This window comes from Odontomachus brunneus, unplaced genomic scaffold, assembly GCF_010583005.1.
Source record: "Odontomachus brunneus isolate Ranch 3 - 2012 unplaced genomic scaffold, Obru_v1 Obru_scaffold_028, whole genome shotgun sequence".
In the NCBI taxonomy this organism is placed as follows: domain Eukaryota; kingdom Metazoa; phylum Arthropoda; class Insecta; order Hymenoptera; family Formicidae; genus Odontomachus; species Odontomachus brunneus.
Window position 1 is genome coordinate 398,076 of NW_022639478.1, and position 13,866 is coordinate 411,941.

The window sequence follows — 13,866 nt, forward strand, 5'->3', positions numbered from 1 at the left end:
TAATTGAGACTCGCGTTTGACTCTCAATTTGCATCAATTCACGCTCGAGTGCGTATAATAGCGATTTTCATTAGCGAACTTATTACACTGAGAGAAAAATGTATGATATTTGGAACTATAATGGCATAGTAAAAAGATTATAGTTAGGAATATAATTTTTATAGTAAATGTTACCATAATATTTGTAATATTTACAATATAAGCATAGTATAACTGACCCGTGTAAAATTTCTACCAAGAATTATAATTATTTGAAATAAAAAATATAGTAAGGTAGCAAATATTGAATGGTAAGAGAAATTAATTATTTTATGTAGTCAATATAATTGGAATATTTGGCAAAATATAGTGAGATTATAGTTATTCCAACTATTTTTTTCTCTCAATGTATATATACCGACTATATATATATGTATATCATATATATATATATATATATATATATATCACATATATATATATATATATCATATATATATATATATATATATATATATATATATATATGTATATATACAGTGGGCCATTTTACGGGACCTACCCAAATTTCTCCGTAGGTAAGCCAGATATAGAAAAATAGTTAAGACAAAACTTGTTCAGGACAAACGTGAGAGACAAGGGGACTCACGGTAAACAAGCACCCCAAAGGAAACAGAACTTACTACGTCCACGTCGTTGTTTCTGGGTAATGCTAAAAGTAAGATAATCGCATTTAAACAAACAGCTTCTGAGCGCTTTTAAAACCTTGATTTGACTTTCTGAAGGTCAAAATAAAAAATTTAGAAATATCATTTCTGACGTAAAATTTTCCGCTCTCTTCGAATCCGGTGTCAAAAGTAAGCGGTCCATTTAAAAAAATCACTATGACCTCCAAATGACCTTGAAATTTGATCTCAAGGTCAAATTCATTTATTGAGAAAGATGACCCCCATTGTCCTGAACAAGTTTTGTCTTAACTATTTTTCTATATCTGACGTACCTATGGAGAAATTTGGGTAAGTCCCGTAAAATAGCCTACTGTGTATATATATATGTATATCGTGTCAATGTGTGAAGAACGTTGGGATACTTTGTAATTTGATTGAATGATAATCGCCAGGTAAATTCATCGATTTGATTATGCACGGAAGAAAAGGTTTGATTGAATTAACCAAGTATCTGGTCGAATATGAACGATCCAGAAATTCCGCTTGAAGTAACCCGATTTCTGTGTAAGTCAACCAAAAATCTTGTCACCTTAAACGGGTTACTTCAATCGGAATTTTTAGATCGTTCATATTCGACCAGATATTTGGTTAATTCAACCAAACCTTTTTTTCCTTGCGATAACCTCGAATTTCACAACGCATTACCGTACGCGCGGTTAATTCAATTTACGTTTTTCGGCGTCGCGCGTCGAAATTGTGTCGTAACGATTCGGGGAAACGGCTCGCATCGGCATGTGCCTGGAAACTATAGAATTTGCAACATCACTTTTGCCTTGTTTATGCTGTTTTAATATACCTCTCAGCACGTACCGCGCGCGCGGACATATTACGCGGCTTGACACGACTATTAATTAAGATCTGCGCTATTAAGCATCTAGCGTTAATGAATACGCATCAAACCGGTTTTTCGTACATTATAATGTCCGGCTGGTGTGGTGTGCTTATCTATCGGAGCGTCTACGCGTGTTTTTAGCGGCGACATACCCGACACATTCGCGAGATAAAGAGCCCTTTGACCTTCCTCCCTGGCACTCTGTTACAATGATGTATAACATTATCTCGACTCCTTCAATTTTATAAATCTCCGGGCGGAGATCCCGTCGAATAAAAGACGTTACGATAAAGCGACCTTAACATTCTAAGCGCCAACGAGAAGAGGAGGTTTATGTAATCCTTCTGATAGAAAGAGGCACAATTTATTTTGTGAATATCTCGAAATCTAACTTGAAAAACTCGTCGAAAGGTTAAGGAAATAAAGTTGTACGATCGTGTCGCAATAAGAGATGTCATGCCCTCGGAAAGAAAGTGATTGAGTTGATTGAGTTGATGAGACTTTGCTTGAAAGAACAAAACTCGTTGAAGCAAACATTTAGTTGATTGAACGAATTATATAGTCGCTGTGATGAGAGTTATCAATTCAGTGATTGCGACTTTGCCGGCAACTATATCACAACTATATAACGTAACTATATAATATATAACTATATATAACGCAACTATATAACGTAACTTATTGTTGCATCAACGCGCAATTTGTTTATAGATACAATATTTCCTTGAAAGCGGGTGACCGCCAATTCGATCCAATTATTTTTTTCTCAGTGTGAATATACACTGAGAGAAGAATTTAGTAAATATTATCAAAATTTGGTTACTATTACTAAATAATAGACGTAAATATAGCGGGCCAAAGCTATGACAATACTTATTAATTAATTTAGTTCTGTAAAATAAATTATTTATTTGACAGAAGTAAAATTTATTTGCTTCCAGAATATATTTGGTAAATAAAACTTATTGAATAGTTGAGCAAAATAAGCGATTTTGTAGTAGTTACAAAATTTTTGGTAGGTTCAACCAACCATCTGTAATAATAGATATTGAAACGATGTAATAGCTGCAAATGAATGAATTTTTCGTTGTGCTGCAACAAAACATACTTATACTGGTAACAAAATAGAACTCGTACCTACTGAATCTTTTATTACATGGGATATAAGAATTTCATAACAATTATCAAATATCTGTTCATAACTGTAATATATTTCATATTAAATATTTAATATTAAGTAACTAAATTACTAAATTATAGTAAATTATACTAAATATAAATTTAGTAATAACTAAATTACTAAATTACTAAATTATTTAATTGATGTTACTGTGAATGCAATTATGTCATACTCCCGATCTATTAAATATTTGGTAATTATTATCATATTTAGTATTAGTTACTAAGGATTCAATGAATTTCTGTAACTAAATGCAGTTTGTTATAGTTACCAGTCTTTTTTCTCAGTATATGAAAAGCAGGTTTCGAGAGACGTTGCGATTATTATCCATTCGCAGGCCTTCGTTGCAAATAATTTTCAAGCGATTTTGTGTGACGTGCGGTCAGTCACACAGCCGAAACTGTATTTCTCCGTAATAACAATTCATCAAGCTGTGGCTTCCCGATAAACTCCACCGTATCGCTTTCGTTCGAAACGTGACACGGTCCTTCCTGATAAACCGTGACACTCGACGTCGTTACGTCTCCAGTCGTCTTCTATATCGCTCACACGGCCAGTTCTATTACGAAAGTTATCTGCAGTATTTTCGTCGAGTCTTCGAAAATACAGTGACGCAATTAGAAAGAAAGGGCACGGTATTTCAACGGGAAATTACTCTTTCGCTGGGGAAGCGCGAAAAAGACATCATTGACAATTAACGCGGCGACGGTGCAGCAATATTCACGTGACAAGGTTATTGCGGCCGTGTTATCTAACGGTTTTATCTATCTTATCTATCTAATATCGAATATCTTATCTGATACATCATATGTGACGTTACTTAAGGATTTAATGTCTGGCGATGAGATTGATTGAGGACGAGAAGCATCGAGATGATTCTAAAGTCAATTCTGAATCGAAGTGAAAAGCAGGCCGGTCAAATGAAGGAAGGAAAATCACAGTAAAATGGCTGAAGTATGCATCACGCGCGAAACGTGTAATTTTTCTCAAAATCATCGCGACAATGGGCTATTATTTGAAATGTCTCTGCTGAGAGAAATGTTGAAAATATTTCGTCAGGTGACAGATAATAGCGTTATTACCGGCGTTAAGTGTGCGACCGAGTAGTTACAACCCTCGAGTAACGATTGCTATAAATAAGCGAATGAAAGGTCGATCGCAGACACGTGTTTGCGGACGTGTTGGAGGAAGACGCACTTTCGGCGCTTGACGGCCGCTTTTTTGGGGAGCGGTTAAAGCTTTCCAGTGCCAATTAATGAGCACCAAACTCGCGGATCACGCTCATGCGAACATAAACAGTAGCGCGATCAGAGATGCTCGATCCGGAAGTGGGTCGGCGGACTCTTCCGAAGCCAGCCAGCCGGCTGCGCATCCAATTACCTTTGCTCCGTTCCGTAGAGAGAAAGGGAAAGTCAATCGGGTGAAAGTCACTCGTCGGGATAGTATTTGCTTCTGTTCATCCGGTACAGACTCATGTAGCGAGAGTGCGCCACGGCCTTAAAGGCTTGCTACACGGCCGCTTTTTTCCACCATTGCTCCTTCGTCGGGCACGTTTCGGCGTGTCTCGCCAAAGTGACGTTCTACCGGAAAGTGCCTCGCGGCCATTCGATAATTTCGTCTCATTATATTCGCGCCGAATGCTTCGTCGATCTCACTTTGTTTCAATACGGTTTGGGCAGTTGTTTAAATATATTCAAAACGTAGGGGTCCAACGAGAGAATTTACTTCCTTATTAATTTTCGGATGTTAACTCTCCGTCTGCTTCGTAGGTCGTTTTAGAAACACACAGTTCAAATTTAAATTGTCTATTATGGATTTTGCTAAAAAAAAAGGTTACAAACATTGCTAGCTGAACAATGTTTTGACTGAAATAATGAGAAAAATTTTTGCCATTTTTTTTTACTCGCATATGGAGAGAAAAGTGCTTCCAGATACGAAACAAATCGTGTCAGCGCAAAGTAGGGAAGCAGACGGATTAAGTTCTCTTGGTGAATATTATCTGCTGTATTTTGAGATGCATAAACAGTAACATTAAAACAGTATTGAAACAAAGTATGTACGAAAAAGACGGAATTGTGTAACGGAATTGTCTGTTATATGGGGACTAGATGAAAAAAAAAAGCAAATTTTGATGCAGCTGAATGTTCAGACAAATGTTTTTGGTCACAGTAACAGAGATATTTCTCGTCAGCGAGTTTCTCATTTGGTCCCCGTTCAGTTACCCGAATAAAAATTTCTTTTCCTGCGTATCAGAATTACTTTCTACATCGGCGAATTTACAGTCTTTGCGATTTCATCGCATCTACTCTTTACATTTTCCGATATACTCCCACATAACTCAATGCATTCGTGAACTTTGACCCTTTCGTACCTCCGGCTTTCTCAGAGGAGATATGTTTCACATTGAGGCGATTATAGAAGTTTTTGCAGCACTGATTCCAAATTTACTATAGAAATTTCAATTTAAAATGGCGGATACAAAATGGTATTTGTAAAAAGCTCAAATATATTTAAAATATGTACTTGGATTATGTTTCCTCCTAATTATATTAATTACAAATAAAATGTAAAAAATTTAAATTTAATATAATAGATCTCACAAATAATGACTGCAAGAAAACTTCATAACACATTTTCGACTACAAAATCTGCTTTTACACACATACTATTAATGATTATCGAGATATTAATGTAGCTATATAACATTCATAAGTAACAGTCTATTTGCTAACTAAACGCGGTGCTCTCTTCTATGAACTCACTGAGCGAGATGGAGAAACGTCTATGCAGACGTTGCCTAGCTAAAAATTGGATTTTTTGAAAAGTTTATATAACTGTATTTTATCAAGAATATTAAATTGAAAAGTATACTAATTTTTTACACGTAGGCTTAATCTTTCTCTGTGAAACAAGCCAAACTAAAAATCGATAGGACTATTTAAAGTTGTGATTTTTTTTTGTAAATGGGACATATATATCCCGCGAAAGGGTTAACATCATGAACATCGACGCGCGCGACGAATTGGTTCCTCACGTCTCGCCGAATGTATTTGCATCCCGTCCGATTTGGAGACGCGCTGCGTATCCCGAAATAAGAACGCTGACGTTACTCGCATTGCTGGTCCGGGGAAATGATGAGACGTTAGATCACATGAGTAATCGCCGAGCCGAATAACGAACGCGCGCCAGCTTTGCGGAAAGAAGCTTGGCGAGCGCTCGCCGCGCTCTGTAACATTGACCTAAACCCGCGAATGCTAATTGCGCCATTCTACCTAATGACGCATGGTGAAAAGGAGGCCTCCATTAACATAAATTGTTTCTCAGACCTTTGCGATTTTATCGCACGCTGCCTGCAACAACGGGACGAGCGCGGCGCATGCACGCTCACGATCGGAAGGTATATTTACCCGCGTTCGTGCCTACATTACCTCGTCATCTCGCGCGCTGCCACTATTGCACTATTATAATACGCGCGACGCGAGGCTGTGTTAGATCCCGCTACGCTTCGCAGCCGATTAAAGATTTTACGGACAGGCGTGCACGGCGATTTATTTCCCCGATCGCGTTATAGATATATATGACACGTTTTGAGAGAAACTATCTCTCTCCTTCTACATTATAAGATACGAATAGTGCATTCGTCATTGAAATGCTATACTTACAACTGACTTCAATCATAAGTATAGAATTGCAATTAGTAAAATCTCACTGAAAGGATCAGTCATTAATAGCCTGCTGCCATCTGCCTGATGCAGTTTGCAAAACACAGACAGTGTCGTTGCACGCAATTCGCATGGAAACCGGTAATTCCATCGCCACAAATACAAAAAGTTGAATTTGACACGGTACAACGAATTTGTATACTACAGATTTTGTGAAGTGAAATCTTACTTTCATTAGTCTAAATCAGTGAGATATAAGAGAGAGCAGTAAAGTGGGAGTGTTTTCACTGAAAATCATGAAATTGATATTTACTAATTATCGATAAATACTGATAAAATTATGTTGGAACTAAAATAATATTTGATATACATGATTTGATTGGCATTGCCAATTTTTCATTCGGGTCAAGTGGAATAAGAAAACAAAAAAGAAAAAGAATACACAAAGCAACAATTAAATTCTTTTGTTGCAATTAGTATAACAAATTTTCGTTTTAACAACAAAATCCTTATTTCAGCGAAATGCTCTTTTTGCTAATTCAATTCGAAATATTTTGACTGATTCACTTTAAGAAAGTATTCTTCGTGGTAGAGAATATCCTTCGTTTCTTTTCTCATTGTCCTCGCCGTTCGTTTCTCTCGCTGATTTCGATTGTACTTTCATGTCGATGCACGGCTGTAACAGCGTTAAATCGCTCTACTTCTCGCTGAAAAGTATGTAGCTCGTCGCTGGTATTACGCGGCCTGGTCGCGCGTGACGAGTTTGGTGTTAAGTAATATATTACGCGAGATATATTGCCTTAACGTTTACGTTTACGTCATGCATTTTTCCCTTTTTTTATGTTACATGTTATGTTACATGTTATGTTTTTCATTGAGATTTTTATTGTTATTAGCACCTGGATTCGGTCGCGTATTATTCTTATTATATTTTTTGCAATTTCTTTGCGTTTTTTAGCTTAGCGAAATATGATTTTTATACATGCAAGACATTTGACTTCACGCATGGAGCATCCACATATGTCGACTGAGAAGGTAATATGATAATAAGAAATTAAATTAACATTAAATTAATATTAAATTAATATTAAAAAAGAACTAAATTAATATTAAATTAATGTTAAATCATATACATAAAAAAATATAAAATGCAAATATAAAATTAATATGAAATTAATATTAGAAAAGAACTTTCAATTGTTTCTCTCTCTCTCTCTCTCTCTCTCTTTTCATCTGCATATTATTATTCTTACTATAGTTCTACTAATAATTCTAAAAAAATAAATTTTCAGAATAATTTTTTTCTACCAAATTATATGAGAAATATAAGACCGAGCTAGAGAGGGACGTTAGTGTGAATAATTAAATCATGGGAGACGGTAATATTGTTTTATGAATCAACATTTCTTTTAAAATTTTAGGTTACCTCTCCCCTCAAAGTAAAAGTAGTGACTGATACAGAATCCAAATATTCTGTTCCGTCAACGGACTCGCGTACGCCGCGATCTTCGACGGTGGAAAGGATATGCGCTTCGGGCGTGCATTTTACGCGAAAAGCACGAGGAGGGTAGGCTCCGTTATGGTGGCGGCTGGGGAATGTTATGGTTCGCGGTGCGTGGCCGAGAATACACCCCCGTGGCCTTGCTGATACTCACTCGCGCGTTTCTCTACGTGCACACGACGAAGCAAATATCCGCTGTGATGCCGGACGAGCTGAGCCAAGCCGAAGGGCCTTGTTCTCGCGCGACATGCAAGTCGAATTGGGCAGCCGCTATCGACTACCGATCATTCCCCTCTCTCGATCTCCTTTTTCCTTTTCTTCTTTTTCCCTTCTCGTTCTCTCTCTCTTTCTCTCTCTCTCTCTCTCTCTCTCTCTCTCTCTCTCTCTCTCTCTCTCTTTCTTCTTCTTTTATACTTCCGAATCTACGTCGTTCCAACAATTTTTTATGTACTTATCTACATGTCCTAGGAACCCGAATTCTGTTGAATCACTTTGTTCGATTCGAGAATCGCAATTTGTCAACCGAACAACAGCACTAGGTACATAACAGGTTGTTTTTGTAAAGGATGATAGGAATAACAAAGGTCTATTTTAACTTAAGTTAAATAATAACGTAAGTTATATATACAATCTTACGTTTTTTCAGTCGCTGATTACGATAGTAGCGCTTCTATCCGTCTAAAGCAAAGAGGTCAAAATGGTCCCTTAAAGGAACCAAAATAAGTCACTTTTAATAATAATTTTGTTAGTGACGATTTTGTTCCAATTGTTTAATTACTTGTATTACAGTTTAGTCTCATAACTTTTTTCACTGAAAACTAAGGAAGTCGTATTTAGTGACTCACAAGAATTTCTTTCTTCTGTTTATGGAGATTTGTCTCCTCTTGTAAATTTTTAGTTTTTTCCCTTCTGGGTTGACTAAGAATGAATGAATTGGTCGGATAATTGAAGAAAAAAAATATACCTAATGAATACAGCTATGGTGCGAACATTACATGCACGGAAAGAAATCTTAGTTAATGCAACCGAATATTGATCACAAATGATATCTCTGTTATGAAAACTAATATTTCTGTTGTCGCAACCGAAAATATTCGTCTGAACGTCCAGCGATATTAGAACTCGATTGAGGCAACTGAGAACAATTGACTATACCGAAGCCTCATAAAGGAATTTTTCTGTTCCTACAGCCGAGTTTTTTCATCTGATCCCTAAACAACCGAAAATTCCGTTGGTTGCACCAACGGAATTGTTTTTTTCATGTGTAAGAATGTGTTTGTACTGCGTGAAAAATCGTTAACGCGCACTTCTTATCTGCAGATAAAATTACAGACTGCTTTTAGACCTCGAGTAACTTTTACTCATGCTGAAAGCCTTAGAGATAGTGAAAGGTAGTGAAAGCCTAAAAAAGATAGTGATAACCTATGATGCGATTAAAGTAGAGACGAGTTTTTATTCATCTAAGTAATATCGCAATAAAAAGCAGTGATATCTGTTTTAGAGGATGATAAAACAAATATTAGAGGGAAAGTTTACATAAGGCTTTCGGTATAAATAAAAGCTATTCATGCTATTTTTTAGGGTTAAGTAAATTTTTTATTCCTCGTACGATGTGCGTCACAATGTGGCATTACAGCATATTCGTTTTTTCCCAAGTGTTTGTTACGAAAGGAGCAGTCGTTAATCACTAATGTGATAAATGCACGTGATGGCCGACATTGTTCACACAGACGTATTATCGCGAGAAATATTTTTTTAATTGTTTCTTTTTTAATCCTGGAACCTTAAACACGATTAAATTTTTACAGCGCATTTTTTGTTGTTCATAATTTTCAGAAAAATGATCGAAATTTAATCCTTGTTTTTTGTTCGGTGCAGAAAAATTTGAAGAATATGAACTTATTAATATTTTCGCGATTCTATGAAGCTGAAAAAAGTTACAACAATAAAACCAAACACATGTTTGTAAGAACGATAATGCTTGAGAAGTTGGTCTGGATAAATCTTATACACATGTTTAAGGTTCTAGGGTTAAACGAGTCGCGAAGACAGACGAGAAGCGTCATAGATGGATACTTTCGCCGTTTAAAAAGTCAAATACGCCTGTCGCATTCAGAGTGGGAGAGAATCACTGGGTTTGTACGAAAAGCTATGCATCGGAATATGGGTTAACTCGACGTTACATATGTATGACGGAATACGGAATAACGCCTGACACACTGCGCGACGAACCATGGCCGAGACGATAAACCCGTCGATGACACGCGCGCAAATGCAAATGTTGAAAGGAGATGATGGGTTCATTAATTGTAGCGGCGATTTCATTCCACTCATTCTCAGTAGCGCAACGAGATGTCCCGTTATTTCTCGAATATCAAAGATACATACACGTGTCGTATACTGAGGAAGGCATGCAAATTCTCATTGCTCTCTTTTTCGTGAGACTAATTTCTACGACGTTATCTCGATGTAAGCCGTTGCCTAGCTCCCGATACCGTAAACTGCTATCGCGAAGGTCGTGTTGCCAGTTTCGTAAGGGGAAGTTTAGATAATATAAAAATTAATATGATAATATTAATGTGATAATAATAATATGAAAATATTAATATGATAATAATATTGATGTCACAACACGCGGAACGTTAAATAAGCGAATAAATCTCGTAACAGTGCTTTCAGGCACGTCTCGTTCGTTGAAGGACATGTGATTTTACGGGGACAACAATACCGTAGGTACGCCAGCGGGCGAGCGCACCATAAGGCCCGATCTACAATAGATGGAGTAAGGAGTAAGAGCAGGAGTAAAACGAAATGGAAATAATTTAGGCCCGATCTACAATAGACGGAGTAAGGAGTAGGAATAGGAGTAAGAAATAAGCAGTAAGCAAATTGACCAATTCCATTCTCACGTTTCAAAAATAATCGATTTATTTACTTACTGCTTATTTCTTACTCCTACTCCTTACTCCATCTATTGTAGATCGGGTCTTATTTTGCTTACTCCCTTACTCCAGCTCTTACTACTTAATTTAGGCTTACTCAATGTGATGTAGACAGGCAAACTTTTATTGGAGTAAAGGAGTAAGCGAAATAATTATTTCCATTTCGTCTTACTCCTACTCCTACTCCTTACTCTATCTATAGTAGATCGGGTCTAACAGTCCTTGACGCGAGAGTAAAGAGATCGGAAGACGTCGCGCGTGACTTCCGACTTTTCCAGATTAGAGTGTATGACGTGGACATATTATATATTCGCGTTTTCTATTATATGCGTGTTACGCTCATAGTGTTACGATTATCTTATAGCAAGCTATGATCTTTAAGATAACCATCGCTTTGCATCTTGATTCGTTTAAGAGAGATATATCATTTTCGCAAGCCTTGATTTCCTCTTAATATTCAGATATTTATTGATATAACTAACCAGAAAATATGCTTCTTGTTTCAGATCTATTACAGTCGCGGCCGGACGGTGGGTGCGACTTCCGCACACAGAAAAATACGTACTGTATTCGAATACGTTACTTGTTTCAAGTATCTCATAATTTTATGTATTCGCAAATCTATCATGCTCATCATAAGCATCAAATTTATTTAAATACATCCTGAATCCCCTGTAAGTTCAGCATTTCAATCAAGAGTATCGAATTGAAACAAAAATTCAGTTTTACTCACTGCATAGAAACGAGCCAATTTCTTCTAAAGTTTCATGATGTTTTTGCTGAAGATGATTTGAAAGAAGGAAAATAAATTGAGTAATCGTTTTCTTTGACAGTAGAATGATATTTTTCTTTGTGCGGGGGTGTGCAGTTTCGGATGCTGTACCGGAGGATCCGGTTCGGGCCGAGGGACAGAAGGTGAATTGACAATTTTCCTGCACTCTTGTACTTAACTTTTACACTGTTTGCGATGAAAAACTGGGACGCAGTCCGGATAGAAATCGGTTGCGTTATCACGCTCGTGAACGATTAACCCACTAGCATATCTACGCTCATTTTTTACGTTAAGCCATTAAACCTCGTATCTAATCAGTGAAATGGTTTTTTTCTATTCCAGACCTGTAGCAGAACACGGTCGACTTTGAGTTTTTGATATTTCGGTAGATTTCCAAGAAAAAGGTATGAAAAATTAAAGATAATGGATTTTTTGGTAGTGGGTCTGTAGAATCTTAGGAATTGATGCGTTTTACTTAGTTTATAGAATTTTGTATGTTTGTGTTTGTCCCATTGAGATACATTGCTCGAGATAATCGGAGGATCGTTTCTTTAAATACTCATATTACGTAGCAGATATAGCTGAAAATACGTGTACGTGTCTATATAGATACATTTATACGTAATTTTTAGTGTAAACACGCGTTTATATAGGCAGAAACTTTTTAATGTTCTTATTATACTTGACTAAATATTTAGAATTATTCGATGTAGTTGTTTATTCGGTGCTATTCCCCTGATTGTCACGAGAAATACAAGATGCGCATTAAAATCGCGAAGCTGAATCGATGCCCAGATTTTCGCGCACGCGATATCGTGAATGTTCATTTCGTTCGTGTTTATAAATCGCGTAATTGTCAACTTTTCCAATATCAGTTTTCGTAAGCGATGGAGGCAGCATCGTTTCAACGAAAATTATTGCTGCCTTCGACTTGTCCACATGTTTATTTTAAATATTGTACCATGTAGTCTTCACGAAACGATAACCATGTTTTCCCACAAAGCATAGTCGTTTGCGATGAGATATTCTCTTCTTTGCGTGACCTTGTCGGAAGCATCGTGATCCACGGTTTATGGTCTTTTACATGTGATTCGTGACTCATGAACGTATTTTTGAAGCGTCGGGATTTGTACTAGTCAATATATTCTCTCCGTTCACAATTATCAAACGCCGTCATCATCGTGAAAGTACAGTATAATTAGCGAAGTGTAATCAACATGCGGCAAAGACAATAACATCACTTATAATGTTCCAATGTCCGTTTATTTGCTTCAAAAATTGACATCCTCGCATAAGAACGACCATATTTTCTGATATAATGATCCGTAATACGTTTTTTCCCGACTTTGTTAAGAGCATCGTAATCTTCAGTTCGTAATTTATTTATACGCGACTCGCGACTCGGGAACGTATTTTCGAAACGCCGGAATGTGTATCACGGACTTTTCATTCGCTTGTTAAACGCTGTCAAAAATATCGCGGTCGCGAGTGAAGTGTAATTAGCGAAGTATGCTCAACGGGGAACGACGCCTGATCGTCGCAGAGGCTGGACGTTGGACATGGGGCAATGCAGTTGAGATACAGCGATGGAGTTTCATTGGTGGATCTGGAATATCAACGCGTAATGGTGAGTGTTTCACATGAACACTCGCAAAGAGTCTTATTATGTAGTGCACGTTTAGACGTAAAACGCGTTGAGTTTCACTGAGAAGTAGTAAGCGCAATTATACACTGTTTAAGTTTAAGGATGCGAACATTCGAATAATTTAATGTCTGAATTGAAAGTGAGATATTTCAATGGCGTATTTTGAAGCTCACTTATTAAAGTGAGCTTCAAAATACGTCACTCAGACTCAAGCTAGAATTCGATGATTTGCGTGTGGCAATTTTAATATTTGATCATTGACAATAAATATTCCAAGTATAAGAAAATGAAAAACAAAATCCAGCTAGATAACACATAATATATCGATATTAGCTACACTGAAAAAAAATACATGAACATTTATTTGTGGGATAAAAATTTATTTTACAAAAATAAAAGTTTATTTCACAGAAATAAACTTTATCTCGCGGAAATAAACTTTATTTTATAGAAATAAATTTTATATTCCATGAATAAATAAATTTTATATCCATGAATCAATTTTCAAGTATTTCTTTTCTCAGTATAAGCTGTGAAGATCAATAACAAACAACAAATCGTGCAGAATTTGAGAGAATCGTAGAGAATCGTATGAGATTTACTCAATAACATTAAGGTAAAAGTA

General features: G+C 36.5%; 1 long non-coding RNA gene across 1 annotated transcript in view; it reads left to right on the top strand.

The window, feature by feature from the left end:
• The window catches only part of LOC116842963, a 31,979-nt gene extending 18,505 nt beyond the window's left edge, over positions 1 to 13,474 (top strand). The window contains exons 7-8 of the long non-coding RNA XR_004377802.1: positions 11,331 to 11,739; positions 11,939 to 13,474. This is a non-coding gene — a long non-coding RNA (uncharacterized LOC116842963). The remainder of the gene's footprint in view (positions 1 to 11,330; positions 11,740 to 11,938) is intronic.
• The last annotated feature ends 392 nt before the right edge of the window (positions 13,475 to 13,866 follow it).